The sequence below is a fragment of the Varroa destructor genome, unplaced genomic scaffold (genome assembly GCF_002443255.2).
Source record: "Varroa destructor unplaced genomic scaffold, Vdes_3.0 BEIS01000002.1, whole genome shotgun sequence".
NCBI lineage: Eukaryota > Metazoa > Arthropoda > Arachnida > Mesostigmata > Varroidae > Varroa > Varroa destructor.
In genome coordinates this window covers 16,960,264-16,976,222 of record NW_019211455.1, presented here as the reverse complement: position 1 = coordinate 16,976,222, position 15,959 = coordinate 16,960,264, and the positions used below count along the sequence as shown (strand labels likewise).

General features: G+C 39.4%; 2 long non-coding RNA genes across 6 annotated transcripts in view; one reads left to right on the top strand and one right to left on the bottom strand.

The window, feature by feature from the left end:
• Positions 1-1,138: 1,138 nt before the first annotated feature.
• LOC147757453 (uncharacterized) overlaps positions 1,139-15,959 on the bottom strand; it is a 20,062-nt gene continuing 5,241 nt past the window's right edge. Inside the window, exons 2-5 of one of the 3 annotated variants that reach the window (XR_015321043.1) lie at positions 12,359-12,579; positions 3,419-3,484; positions 2,905-3,089; positions 1,139-1,865 (exon numbers count right to left, since the gene is read on the bottom strand). This is a non-coding gene — a long non-coding RNA (uncharacterized LOC147757453). The other 2 variants (XR_015321044.1, XR_015321042.1) reach the window with 2 other exon arrangements.
• On the top strand, positions 6,859-12,365 carry LOC147757454 (uncharacterized). 3 transcript variants are annotated; one of them, XR_015321041.1, is made up of 4 exons: positions 6,862-7,831; positions 8,738-10,922; positions 11,162-11,350; positions 11,831-12,365. It is a non-coding gene; the product is annotated as an uncharacterized LOC147757454 (long non-coding RNA). The 3 variants fall into 3 exon arrangements; XR_015321040.1 differs by having other exon boundaries at positions 6,863-7,831; positions 11,162-12,365; XR_015321039.1 differs by lacking the exons at positions 11,162-11,350; positions 11,831-12,365 and having other exon boundaries at positions 6,859-7,831; positions 8,738-10,983.

Below are 15,959 nucleotides of genomic sequence, written 5' to 3'. Positions count from 1 at the left end.
AACCTCATGCTCATTTCAACATCATGTAAATTCTCCGCCTCATGCTGACGCAGCTGCTCGCGTAGAAGCAAGCCGTGGAATTTTGTCACTGGCATAATTTTTAAATTTGTTTGTATTAAACTAGAGTCTAATTGGCGTATATTTGCTCATTCACACCGACAAATTATTCTAGTCAAGCTACAACTTTTTTTTTAAAAACATTGATTGTGTACTATTTTTCGAGACGTGTCAGCGAGTACAAAACAAGAAAACAGATGATCTTTTAAAGTGAACCCCGTTTTTTTACGGGTAAATGGGGCAATGGTTTACTGTGACCAGCTCAAATCAGCAGTGATTTTTCGTCGTAGCCATTGACATTACAAATAACGCTATCATTCGTCTTAGTTGCATATTTACTTCTATGTGCTATATTATCTATATATTTGATTTGTAAAAGATAAAAAGGCGCTAAAAATTTCAATTTTTTATGACACTAAATAAGCGACATCGTTCATGATAGGGATACTTAGGGTCGTTGTAATTGTCACGAACAATCTGTGAACAAATCAAACAATCCTATTTAAGTTGGCTCTATATATTGATATATTAATTCGATTCAAAACAGGTCACGCAAATAGTTTTATAATGATTTATATAGCCATGTAAAATTTGATAGGAATTGGGTGCCAGCGTCCTTTGTATTGCGTTTCGACAAAGCTAATGCAGGCCATCTTAAACTGTACTTTGTACGTTGTAAAAAAATTGCTAGCACTTTCGCCAAAAACATATGGCAAATTCATATAGGAATCCGGCATATCTAGAGCCGGAAATAAATTACCACATGCAATGGACGAAAAAGAAAAGTGCACGTACGTATGTGCGTACACAGTTTTTCTTAGTGGATACTAGGAGTGTGTTAAACGATCGAACAGTTGGCCATAATTGACGCCGATAGGCGTTCTTAGGAACCAACCTAGCCACAAATAGAAGAGACTATCTATCTTACTTGCGCTGTATAGATGGTTACATCTGGTCTGAAAGGAAGGTAGTGATCTTCACTCAATGAGCCATGTACAAATGAACGCTTTAGCTATTGACGAAATTGCGCCCATTTTAAAACTGTATCTTTCTTCAGGCAACGCCTTTAGCCATCTAATACTATGTAAAGTAAAATAGAACGAATGTCCAGGCCATTCTTATTGAGCTTTTCGTCTACGTATACCTAGAAAATTGATTCCAGAAAGAACTTGTCAAATCAAGCAGGGAACGGTTCTATATTCAGTTAACGTTTTTCCGTTTGTATTGTGTACTATTTATGTACCGATAACCCGTTATCGTGTGATGCAAGTATGTGCAACACATGTTCATAGGCCTGAAATTGCTTGAAGCGCGTCACGTACGTTAACTACGCTCATCTTCGTAAAACCCGTGGACTCGTTGAAAGCAGGTTATGTCAAGAGAACAAAACGCACAGGTTTCGAAAGGTTAAATCGAACTTAAGTTTTGCCTAAATGAAAAATCAGACCGTGACGATCGTAATATTGAACAACTTTTCTTCAATACCGGTATATTCCAACCTAGTGTTTTCTATGACACAAACATCTATTTGAATGGCGTAACGCAACGTGGCCAAGCATGTGTGTTGGCTAAGTTTTCTGTTACAGAAAAAGAACGTTCTTAAGATTGAACAAAGCAGTGGTCTTTACAATATTCATTTTCCGATTCACTCTAGCCGTGAAGCTAAACGGAGATAAAAGAAAGAAGTTACTAACTTCAAGTGAAACGATTTTATTATGACGACTGGTTGATTTTACTTCCGACGAACTTCGTATTTTGTTGCCATGGTTGCTACTTGCTTGGCCCTTCCAACAAAGTACCCCATACGACTGGAAATTTCCAGATAATTGGAATCATTATTTGTGTTCTCATTGTTATACGAAAAAACACATCTTCGGCAGGGTCATGCATTCAAATCCTTTAGATTGAAGCCATCTGGCACTTAAGGCAAAGACGTCTTTACGTTGATATAACTATGTGGAATAGAAATTACGCTATAGAGGACATCACTTACCGTGTGCAAGATACAGGGAACAGACAAATATTGAACTAATGATTTTAGTAATACTAGAAATTATCGTCAATAATGTAATGTTTTCCACGATAGCTCAACTGTGGTAAAAGCGGTCCACCCGCCTTCAGTCTATTGTAATCCTAATATAAACGTCTTCTGCAGGGAAAGTAAGCATCTGCTTTGAACTGAAATCTCACAATGCTCTATTTCGATTGTTCATTATGGGCTGCACCCATCAATAATTATACATAGCAACCCAATAACGAAGACTATTAAACCATATCCTGATTATTCATATATATACATATTTTTCCATATTTCCATAGGTTCCATTCGACTCGTATGGTCGATTTACTACCTTAAATACCTAAATACCTTAAAGTTATAATCCCTATCCGTACATTACGATAAAGCCAATTAAGGCCTGCGAATTGACCGACAGGCTTCTATAGTCTCTAAAGGGCTACATTTTAATTGATAGAACTAACATTGGTTTACAGAGCATTACTCAATAATGTCTCTTATGAAAGTATATTCAACGCTTCGTCGTTATGTAGATAGATGAAACGGACCATCGTAAAGGTGGCACAGTACTATGCTACGAGGAAGCGTTTTTTTTTTTTAATAATATTTATTCAAATATTGTTTTTCGTAATTGAAAGTTTTGGATTGTCAATATGATTCGTGATGCGGTAGCCAATGTGGCGTCAGTAAAACAACCCGGAACAGCGGTTAGTGATAGTTGAGGTTTTATATATATATATATATATATATAGAAGTTTTATATACAACTGTAGCTGATAATAAATTTCTTTCAATTACGGATAATGAACTTCACCACGGCGTACACATACTCATCTCACGCAGTCTCGATGAAAATCAGCGGTATAGTGGATCGTGTTTTACGATCCTTAAGTTCATTAAACATAATGACCGCATAGGCTAATTGTGTTAGTTACGTCTTCGAGAGATGTATCAGTAACGTTGAGCTCAAAATTTTGTATCTCCTTATTCGGTCGTAGCTCGCCTCTGGCCTGACCTGGAACGCATTGTCTATTTTGCACCATAATGTATACATCACTACCTTACAGTTTCTATATCAAGTCAAGATAGAAGAAAACTCTATAAACTTCAATAGACATTCCCACGGCTGCATCAAAAGTTAGCGTTGTGTTACGTTCTCGGCTATCTGAGTGTAACATTCGTCTGGCTTCAAGTTTACCATTGACCAGCGACTATTTGTGGGTGGAATCTAGTTTTAAAAAGTTACTTTGGAAAAATTATCACTAAGATTTATCGTATATACGGTGTAGGATGTAGATGAATGGTTGTTACCTCATTGTTAACCTACAAGCTGCATATGCTTACGTGTTATGATGTCAATTGGGAACGCAGAGCAAACGGAAAACGCTAGCCATTTGAACGTCATCAGATCTGAAATACATTTATGCAATCTGAAATAATTGAATATAGTCTACTTTCGTCGGCAATATGGTCTTCAAATAGATCACAAAATGTTCTTATGAGCCAGGTCATGTTAAAGAGTTCACTCTAAGATAGAAACTTTACGTATTCCCTACGAAATACCATATACATAGTTTTGCTTACATACATTTCTCTGAACTTCAAAGCGTAGCAAACGAATGTAGGTATCATATCCCTTAATTGTGAGCCGAGATTCTTTCCTGAGCGTGTACTGGTTGACTATGTCGAGGAAGCACACATGCTGATAAGCTCGGATTGGAACACTCGTTTTCGAAGGTTCGCCCGCGTAACTTTTGACGCAGTACCATATAACTTGAAGTTACCCGCAAAACAAACCCCAGCCGTTGTCGGCATGATCATTGTGATTTAGAGTAACGTAAGTAAACAACGTATGTAAATGACAATGATGAGCATTGTGCTATTATTCGTCCACGAGTTGTTTTACGTTGTGGAGGTGTAAGCAATTATAGCATTCAATACTTCATGAACTTTTCTGTTTTCAAACTCAGTTCCCTCTGTTTTATGAGTGTTTGCGAGCAACAGTATGTTGCTACAGCGAGACTTCAAAAAGTCACTTCTGCTCTTCATTTAGCCAACGACACGGCTGTTCATGCTACATCCTCGGGCGAATATTCTTCGCAGAACGGAAATCTATGAAGTAGATCGTAATATAGAGTAAAGTAACTTTTGTCGTTACTGAACAAAGCGTGAATAAGTGCCATCTGATAAAGGTGCTTGCTTCCGGGGTTTCCAACTGGGCACAAATATGAGACCCAATTGCTAGAATAACTGTTTTCCTTGATACGAATTTGCTATATAGCCCATTTGCTAGTATAGCTGGCTAACATCATAAAGCATCTCCTGTTATCAATTGTACCAACTCCAAGGCGCTAAGTAGTGACAATTCCCGGGATTAATTGCTTTTCATGGCCTATTGAATAATGTCAGCAAACCTGATAGAACTATCAACAAGATGGTTGCTTGTCAAAGTGCAAACTGACCCGAATCATTTGAGCGTGTGTGGTGGTTTAGACTGTATGTGTACGAACATGTAACAGTCCACCCGAAGAAAACACCTTCTTCGCTCTCGCGTACCGTGAAAGGAATCCAATCTCTCCTTTGCTATCTTCCTATTACTTACTTAAATATATGTGTGTCAGAATACATTCGGGTTGACATGCGGGGAGTTCACTATTAAAAGGAAAACTGTCACTCAGAAGCGGTTCGAGTTACGAAGGCCAGTGCCTCATTAACCAACAATTGGTGAAAGACTCTTGCACAGTTACCAAGATACATTTAAAGCGAGCAACAGAACGAGGTACTACATCGTCACCAGGAATCTTGGAATCTATCGGCATCTAGCACTTTCTCTTAATAACGTTTAGGACACCTGCGCCTGGCTTATATCTATTGGCCAAATATCGACAGAGTACCCTACATGACAACGGTTACGAGGACCTTTCTCCCTAACATTCACAACGATGCCCCCAGTATTGGACTAATACTTCTTCGATATTGAAAATCAGTATAGCGACTAATTAATCTACTTCACCCGAATCGAAAAAAGTAAGCACACCTAAAGCTGTTTCAAATTGATTGTCCCCGTTGCGGTGTGGAGATAATGCGTATTAACTCGGATGCTAATCAGAGTAAAGAGAAGATAACTGCGTGACCTATTTCACAATGTAAGAAGAAATATCTTCTCAGTCATTAACAGTAAATGTGTAATTAATAGCTTTAGGATCGTTCTAACGTGCCCCAAAGTAGTACGGCCCTATAAACATCTGTTTTTGTGAGATTTTCCGAATCTGGGTATCGCTTCCTTGTTGCTATAACAACGTCCCTCATCGAAGCACTTCGATATTTGCCTAATAGGAAAGATAGATACTACGGATATTGGGGCGCGGCTAATAGGGAAGACACTGTCTCTTGTCAGAAAATAGTCTTTTTGTTAATTCAGCGTTGTGAATTTGACCGTATCTGCCATTATAAGGATAATATGCTTGTGCGACTAGTTCATCACGAGCGACCATTACGTGTCTACTAACTGAAAACGCTCGGTATTATATGGTTGCGAAGAAATCGTTGTACGGCCAAAGTTAAGAGTTCTGTTATACCAAATAATTCACTTCAGTCGATTGAGCCAGATATTAAATGTGAGAGAAATGCCCTATGCCGCAGTGTCTATAGCCACTGTTATTAAAGAAGAAAACCCTTACCTGTTAGCCGGTAACTTAGACGATGTTACTTCAGAATCGCCGTTCATACACGGTTCGGGCATAAAAATCGTTATTAATATTATTATTTTTTAAACAGTTCTGTTTCCATCTCTGTGAGCCGAATATGAGCTCGGACACTAGTCCATTCGCCTATTCTTGTACAACGAAGAATTAAATAAAGAAAAAAAAAGCTGAACAACAACAACACAAGCATACACATATGTTAAAGTGTTTTGTCAATAGATGGCAGCACGGAGCAGTTTAAGGTTATCTATCATTCCAATTGACGTGAGCTAAGATGATGGCCAACTAAAATAGATAATCGATGCTTACTCAGACGTTCCCTATGGCAAAATCGTTAGTTTATCGGCTTGTTCTTGCTGAGAAAAGGGAGCTGCCGGTTACTCCACAACGACTAGATGATCAAATAAGCTCGTTTCATAGTTAAAGCAGATGATGCTAATACCCAGATGCAAGCTAGGTCATAGTCAAATAAGGTCACCCTCAAGCACTAAGCGCCATATTGTGTGATTATGCTAGACGGGCTTGTGTGCAATGGGGTGCTAAAACGCCTGATACATTCATTTGTAAATTTGTTGTGGAAGGGGCATACGTTGTTACGACCATCGTATGTCATACGAGTCGTTATTATTCACCCCGAACAAATATAGTCTCAAAAGGTGGCGTACTATTCGTTCCATGATTTCGCAGGCATCCAATTCAAGTGCGGTTCAACTGCAATGTATTAAACTAGCTCCGAGCTAGTTTTCATAACCACTTTCCTGTTTACTGTTAAACGAGTTTTTCGCATAGACAGACTGACAATTGAACTAAGTCAGTCTAAGTTTTTTTTTAGTAGTTACATATTTACTTAACTATAACTAGACAAAGTGGTCGTTAATGATTTCTGACAAAATTGAAACAGCACATGAACCGCAAGGTCAGAGCTGTACTTTTTGATGATGACGGATGATAGTAACAAGGCTATTTATTCCTTCTTTTGTCATGATCGCCGTCATCCGCAATGAAGTTTGTCGCCTTTCCCATAGTGTCAGCCCTTTCTCATAGCAATCGAAAATCTCTCAACATGATCGGTTCGCCCCTTCTAGTCAAAATCTTCCATTAGGACTAAATGTGATACAGACTACACCCACATACACAAATAGACACTTTTTCTAAATTTACAAGTGCTATCACTGTTGCTTGTAACTAGGTTTCTAAGGTGTAAGGGTACTCTAGCGCGTGTGCCGTATCGCCGTACTGGTTATTTCCTTTATGTCATACCCTTTCCCGTTTCGTGATACCGACGACGGTTCTCATTGTTGAAGGTGAATGTTTATTTAGGCAGCGCCAGAAACTGGTGTTACGTTTGCCCAGCGGACATGTTAGCTATATGGTGCACCGCGATTCTAGTTGGAGGTGCCTCTATGGCATCGGCCGGCTATGGTGGTTATGAAAATGAATTGTACGATTCTCCGGGCTGGTATGGAGCGTTGGGACAATACGCGCCGACGTCGCAGCGATACGGTGCTTCCGTCGAATTTTCCCGATACGACGAGAGCGACGGGCGACAGTATGCAGCGAATCCGGGATACGGAGACATACAGCGATATGGTCAACTGGTGTATGGACAGAAAGAACATGGTCTTCCACTTGGAGCTGACAGGGCATTGGCCTTTCCTCGGGATTACGCCGCTCAGAGTTTGCGCCCGCGCGCTGGTTACGGGCACGGTGGGCAGGGAACCGTGACAGACCAGGCTAATAATTGGTATCAGAGTTTCGGTGTCTTTGGAGATGGTCATTTGAGAACCCGCGGAGAAGGGGGACTCAAGAAATAGGGCAAGACTGAGTAGTAAAGGGGCCGCAATATAAACAAGGGGGCAGGACAGTGGTGCAGGCGAGAGAGAGAGATACGGAGAGCAGGAAGTTGGTGATATTCGCGTCGAAACAGTGACGAATTGTGCATTGCAACGGACGAAACGGTGTTGCTTAGAAATAAGCTTAAACAATCGATAGATAGATAGAAACATCGACGGAAAACGCAGGCAATCATATTCGACTATAGTGCGACGTCAAGGTAAACACAGGAACCATAATGCGTGATTCTCAAAGCTGCCACAGCCATGTTGAGTTAGGTTACCTCGAATATTAATGCTGATAGGATCTAGTGAACCACGGAGTTGTGCAGTTGCATTGCACGAATTCAGTGTTTGACCTTGTGGATATTTTCCATCTTCCAATTAGGTATGAAAGTGTTATGCGTTTGTGACATTACACTTCTGATGGAGTAGCGTTGGCCACCTATTAGCAATTCATCTGTCTATATAGTAGTAAGTGCATTTTGCCAAGGAAGCTTAGCAAATCTTTACTAGCGGGTGGCAAGCAAACAGCGTGTATACATACTGTTGCCGCTTCGATATCCATCGTACTCTGGTTCAGGTGAATAGAGACGAAACGACCTTAAAGGTGACTATAACGCGTTTGTAATATTAGTTGGCATTTTGCGATTGTTCTTGGCTTGCACATCTTGGGGTTTACGCTTACGCCGGAAGTCTGTAACGGCAGTTTAAGTTATTTTCTGACAAAGACTATGCAGGTACACTAATGTACAAAGATAGAAAGCATGCTTGTGGCTATCTGTTCATTATAGACTCGTAGTGGAACGGCAAAACCAATAAAACAGAGATATTTTACGCTAAATGGCCTCAAATTCAAACAAATGGTGTTCTTCGTCTATTTCAATCGGCTTGCTTCGTCTTTGCTTCTTCTTCTCCTTTTTTTTTTTGTGTTACTTTTTTGTCTTTGTCCCTATTTAGCGTAACACGCGTTATTAGTTTCAGTCAATTAGTCGTCAATAGGAATAAAAACGAAAAAACGCGAACGAATCGCTATTACCGTCTACTCGGCCAAGATTACTAGCCAACCAGTTGTCGGCTCAACTAGCCGTCTTTCTTACCAATAACTTTTCTACTACTTTTTATAGCCTTTTTCAGCGTGAGCACGACCGCCTGTGGACACCTAGCGGGAACAGCGTTGCGTCACTGGCATGGATCGACTGAGGAGAGCTATTCTTTGTCTTCGAGACTAGAGACTCTGACTATAATAGCCACAACAAGAGTACCAGCAGCATGATATAACGTTAACTTACAATAGTTGCCAATACAATACAAAAAGTGGCATTTGCCCAACAGTAGAAGTTTCCGAATTGCTGCTAAATTGGCTTTTTTTTTTTTTTTTTTTTTTCGTGTTTACTGGGCACATATTCTCTAATGGGCATTAGGGACTGCACACGTAGTGGCCCAACTAGTCCAGTGGACAAAATTAAATCTACTTTTGTCCATGTTTCTCGTTGGCTGCATCAAACTGACATCAATTGAAGGCTGCTAACGATAATTAACATAATGATTATCAAGAAAAGCTGACGCTGGAGATAAATTACTTACAACAGCAGTATATATATACACACGTACAAACTGAATGCGTACAACGGTATTGGCTGATAAAAAAAAAAACTAAGAGACCTGTTTCGACGGGGGGGCAAACGTTGACTGCCAACTCTCGTTCGTGCTGAGTCACTTTAGATATATAAAGAAGTGGAAATTCCAGTTACAGCCCTAATCAATCTTGAATATAATAATATGAACGATAAAAGCAACAGTTTCCGTTTAACAGTAATTTGCACGGCACACCAGAACCGATATTTTTATTACCAGTAAATAGAGCTAACTATATCAGGCATAGTACGGCTTAAGTATATGTCCCCACCAATAATCGTTGGACGTATAACGATAAAATGAAATTATACCCCATTGGGGGGCGCGGATACATGAAGTAATCGTACCGACAATGTTCTTTTACGCTGAATTAGTACACGATATAAAAGAGAAAATAGTTCAATCATCGAACACGCCCAGTATGGAACGGGTCTATTAGCAAGCTATTGATAACGGTAGTATAACCGTACAGGAGCTCAACTCAAGTACCGAATTGTACCAATGTAAAGCTATGCGAACTGTTATAACCAGCCAATGAGCTCGAATTTAACCAGTATCCACATTTAGTATCTAATAAGATAATTTATATATATATATATATATATGACTTTCATTATAGATAGCTTACAAACGGTAATCTAAAATGGCTGAAACTTGTTGTACGTATAACGTAAACTACGTTCAGCCAAAGTGTCTCAGTGATTAAGAGCCCAAGTATCTATAGGAACTGCACGTTCCTATCCGACCCATAGCTGAATAACAGTATCGTCCTTCTATACAAACAGCAGCGAATCAGAGTGAATCAAGCTTAGCTAGACCGACAATTTTTCACCCTATATAATACCAAAGAAATTCAAGCATGTTGCCAGTATGAGGTATGAGCTACAGAGCGCTGGTAGCTTTGAATAATGGTTTTGTTTAGTAAACATTTGCAAAAAACGGGTGTATTCATTATATCCACGAGGCGGCAACGTAGCTGCGAGGTTCGATTGCAATAGCCAGTTCTACGGGAACTTGACCCTTCGACATTACTGTGAACACTAGAACAAGTATGGCAAGGAAAAAAAACAGCACAGAAAATTACTCGATCCTATGTAGCGTGTAAAACCAAAATCCACTTAAATTAAATCGGCTTACATTCGAGTCATGCTATCTTTGAAGATACGAAAACATACAATTATACGTCAAACGAGCTGATAATGCAAAGCCGTTGAAGGTGTTACGAAGACTTACAGGCACATTTGTTTACGGCAGACCAGACTCGACCCATCGACTAACATATGGCAAAATAAAAAACAGAGGAGACTTTTTATCACGTCGAACATTCATGATGACGGAAAAATCGTTTCGGTAACAATCATATAGGTTGTGAAACGCGGCCAGTTCAATCAAGTTCAACGTAGTAGATAGGTGTACGTTAAGGCAAAATCGGTGGATGTTGTCTGGACGGGTATATTCCTGTTAACATCGTTATGCTGATTGTATCACTCATCAATCTAAGTGGACGACGCCATCTTATTTAGCCTTCTACTAGTTAACTAACCGGTGTGCGCACATAATCATTACAACAGAGTCGTCGAGGTGATCGGCTAACTTCGAAAAAAGAGAAAAAAACAAAGTAGCCAGCTACCGAAGTAATCGCATACTGCAGTGGTCGGTTCATTCAAGCCGCTAGTAAGTAGATAGCTGGCCAGGTCGACAATTTCGAACCATATAAACTTCTACGCTGTCCATATTCAAGGTGTATTCTATTAATTAGCTTGTCAAGAGAATATTGATTATCTTAAGTCAGCATTCTAGTAGTATTGCCAAATCGAGCATGTGCCCATTTAGATCGATGGCCACCTGCCATCTTTCTACTAACACTACAACTTTGTCACTGTAGAATTTCTATGTTTTCTGGCTTCTTTCAGTTCTCCATTGAAACTAGGCTAACACTATTAAGGAAGTCCTATCGATACCAAAACAGATCGTAGTCTGACGGTACAAAATCCGTGCATTCAGTGACGGATTTATTCGAATTTGCCGTTCCAGTCTCTTGTTTTTTCGGTTTCTGCCGGGTAACTAAAGATGTTTGTGGTTAGGCATCGCCAAGACGGAAGGTAACGCCTTTTTTGTCAACTAGCTTCGATCGGCTTGTATTTCTTACGCCGTTATATACGATTTCTTCCCCTATATAGCTAAGCACATAGTATCATTTGTTTCGCGTCAGTATGGACCGTTGCATAAACCGTCAAGTTTATCGTTTTTATTTTTTCATGTATTATTATTATTATTATTATCGTTATTAGTACATTACTGTCGTATTTGATTACCCGTGATCAACTTGTGTGAAAATGGCTCGATTTTGTAGCGTTTTTATAGAGTTCAGTAGGTGAAAATACGATCGAGTAACTGAATTTGGGTCAGTTTGCTTAGCAGCCCCCAAAAAAGCAACTTTCCTCCAGCCTGTTGATATATACTTTTGACGATATAATAACTATTCACGTATGGGTTCTAGCCAGATTTCATTATGATTTCATTAAGCTTTCTCGTAATATGTCAACCACTACAAGGAGTATCTGCTACACTGAAATTTCCAGAACGAAAGTGGCCGAGCAATTTTTAGGACTACTTGACATTGACGCCGGATCCGGATTACATGAACAGCGCAATACCTTTATGGGTTCGCATTGCGTATGTGCCGTTATCGTAATAAAACGTGGTGCTTTTTTTCCGGAATTTCAAGGCGTTCTACCTTAGGTCTGTATAGAATTATTTCAGCCGTTTTGACACATCTACTACTGTCAAAAGAGTTTTCCAGTGAAATCAACGACGCGACCCATATAACATGATATATGTGATTCGAAAGCCATCTGTCTAGAAAAATGGTCGATACTATCTCGGCAGCCTTATAAAATATGATGACGTACGAGCATTTTAAACGACGGGCCGTTTAGCGTCGCCCTATGATTGGGTCCTTGAAAGCTAGTTTCGGATCTGTTAGGTTAAAAGTGTTCTGCTATCTGCTCTGTTCTGTGCCGACTGCTTACTAACGAGATAAATTAGACCAGCTCGTACCCCCCACCACCACTGTCATTATTATTATTTAAAATTTCTTTCTAACTTACCCGTTATAACATTAGTGAAGTATAATTGTACTGTTGCACGATTGCGCCCGATTTCATTACCGTTATCTTCTGTCGGCGTAGAAGTCGGCGCAGAGAAGCTAAGCCTTCGACTTCTTCACTAGTGCTGGTATTGTCATAGCTTTAATTCAGAGTACCCCAGTTTCCAGCTTTATTCACGTTACGTTTCGCCACGTTCTACCGAATTCATCATCTCGCCTAATCTGTAATGTTTAAAGATAGAGCGAGGGTCGTATCTTCAATCGTAGTAAACGATCGAGTGAGTTAAAAATTATATAATTTTTTAGAGACAATGTGCACCACAACAATAGATGAAGGCGATATAACTCCCCAGTTGTATCAGGGTGTGTCCCTGAAGAAGCGCCTTTCTTAGACAACCTGCAGTATAGCAGGACGAGCACTTATGCGAATCCTGTAAGAACATACGTGAAGCAAATGAACTTTCGGCAGCCACGTGTACAGGTGATGCCTCGTTTGTGGGTACCCTACCAGGTCGTGGCCTAGTTGCCTTAAAGGAATAATATACTAGCAAGTCAGAGGCACGCTTTAGAAGTCCACACTTCGCAATTGAGATTCTAAAACGATGTCAACGAAAAATATCGATTTGCTAATGTTTTACCACCGCATTTAACATAGATGTCAAGGAAGTTATATTTGGTGTATTGACATTTTATGGAAATTAAATTTGTCCAAATGATCTTCGCTTGGTTTTTTTGATTGGTTTGGAGAAAAACCAAATTTTTTCGAAGCAAATTTCAGTGAAAAATCCCATGGAGGCCATAAACGTAATGTGGTCTATTAATAAAATTGATTATCAATTGTGATCAAATCTTTGCTCATAAAGATTGAGAACATCATATCGTGTCTAAGGGGTAAATGCATTTACAGATAACTTATACGAAATAACTAGTTTACCCTGAATGCGTCGTAAAAATAATTCATTAAGTTAAGGGGATTACAATACAAATGATGTGAAGTTAGAGATGTTACTCATAATGATAAAGGCACCTAGCGTCCTATTTAACCCGATGCGTATTTCTAACAATCACTTACCTTGGTAGTTATCATCACTGGACTAGTGAACGTGTCCAAGTTTGCGTAAAACCGTCCGTTGTCCAATAAGGCAAGACTCGAGGCATACGAAAAAGTGTTTGGACGAAACACAAAATGGCCCTTTTCCCAATTAAACATTAGGCATATTAAAAGCGAAAAACAACCATTGCAACCCTTTTAGTTATTTCGAAACTTTTCAATTTGATTAAGACAACACTTACGATGTTAGAGGCGGCAAAAACCTATATAAAATCTACGCTCAGATGAGAAGCTCAATTAATGACGGCTTTCAAGATATTTTCTGGAACTTCTATATCCGAAGGCTAAGAGTGTATATCCGATAAGCTCGTCCGCACGGAAGCACGTTCTCTTGGCACTCCGACAGAACTAAACTCAAATGACCAGTGTGTACTACCAGATGATCGTTAGTTCCCTATATACACTTTTTTATTGTTTTTCCCAAATCCAAACACTATTACAGGTTATAGAAGATTGACAAAACCAGCTCGGTGCTGGCTATTCATGGCTGTTAAAATATCGTGCCTAAACGGTAACAAAACTAAAGTGGCGTTTTAAATAGAGAACGTACGGTTAATTTACTTCAAAAGCAATGCCGGAGCTGTCAAGCCACAGATGGCATAAACTTTAGAATACCAGTTTGCCTAAGAAAAAACCTGAGTTTCGTCGCATACACTGCTTGCACTCTCTCGATATTTAATGTACGATGTATTGTAATTACACTAGGCAGGGATCAGCTAATCATTGACGGGTCTTGTCGATTCCAGCTCCAGCTTATAACAAAAATAACAGTAAATTCCCGTTCCAACTTGCCTTTCTTTAGCACATATTGGCCTCTTTACCTTGTGGTTTTGGGTGATCCTTCTAAAAAAGCCCTCTAAATGTTCCTAATCATGTCTAAGTTTTTTAATCTACACAAGTGTTACAGAACAGTCATGTAACTATCATTTCTGTTACAAGTTCTGGCTAATAAAGACAGCGTTCTACAAAGTTAACTTTACAGACTTTCATTCATCTTCGTCATGTCTGTCGTCGCGGTCACTCTATCTTAAAATTTGATTCAAGTAATTCAATTTAGTTGTTTGTTATCTCTAAATATACGTTTTAACGTGCGCATCATAGAAAGACTTTACAAGCACCGGAAGAAGCGCCAGTAAAACTCTACATGAAACATATAAACGCATTCATTAACAAAACACACACGCTCAACAAACACGAATTGAACGCAAACATTGCCCCTCTGAAAAGCCACTGGTTGTACTGTCACGTACCCAATCAAACTCAGTAGCCTAGTTTTACGAGCAAAAACCGTGAGATAAAAAAAACAAACAAGCATAACGCCTGCGGCCGCCGCCACTGCTCGCACTGATGTCCTTGGCGACTACAAACGTTACTCGCAGAAGTCATCGTTCAAGTAGTTATAGAACTTGCGTGCTTAACGAGAAAATAGTTTTCATCGTCTTTGTCGTAAGCGTGAGAGTCTATGATGATACGTACGCCGTTCGTCGATAGGCAAACAATCGAAGGAAATTGAAAAGCTTTCGACCGAGCAGCTCTAGAAGGCAATGACGGCCATAGCCTGTTTAGCGTGTTCTGAATGGGGTACTAACCGATGTGTCATTATTATTATTATAATTTATTTTTTATTAATTTAGTTTCTGGGAGGCGGGAAAACGCAACCGTCACAACAATCGTTGTATTAGTGTCAAGTAAGCAACAGTAATGGCGGCATCGGTACAGAATGTGGAGATAACTCTACCAGGGAAATATTTTCCTGTCGGTAGTCCTATCTAATATGTAGGAGCCTTTTTCAAAAGGCGCTGGAGAAGCCTTAGTACAAAAATTGAGTACTCCATTTCCCAACAGCTATGACCTGCACTTTTTTATGCACCTTAGGCAGTGAGTGACTAGGATTATTTTATTTTATCAAGAACGATATTTGGAGGATTTTCCAGAAATGTCCCTTACATTGTTACAATAACATATTACATTGTTAAGCGCCTATTTAATAAGTTTAAGCGGAGATTTACGGAGTCCCACCAAGGCGGCTAGAATACAATGGGACATTATAAGGAAATATGCTGAAATGACCTCTTTCCATGGCGAGCAATCATATAATGACGAGAGTGCGGCATGAATAACTCGAAGGTTGGCAATATCAATGGAGTGCCTAAGAGCGAAAAACATCTAGCAATACACAAGACTTCTAGCTCTAGATGGCCATGAGCTATGATCGTTAATGAATAGAAGTTTTAGATGACCACTAACTAATTATGAGAAATATAATAACCGAACCGTTATAAAGTCTTAGTTTATTTGAACCAAAAATAAAACTGCAGCAGTAGATAAAGTATTGCGTTCTCTGCTACAGTCGTCGACCGATCTAACTATTAGTTAGGTTAATTAGTTTAGGTAGAAAATTGTTTCGCATCTCCTAAACTCATTTGTAGGAACTCGTACCTGGCTTCTACAAAAAATACCTCTTATTTCTATTTACAAACCGTAAAACATT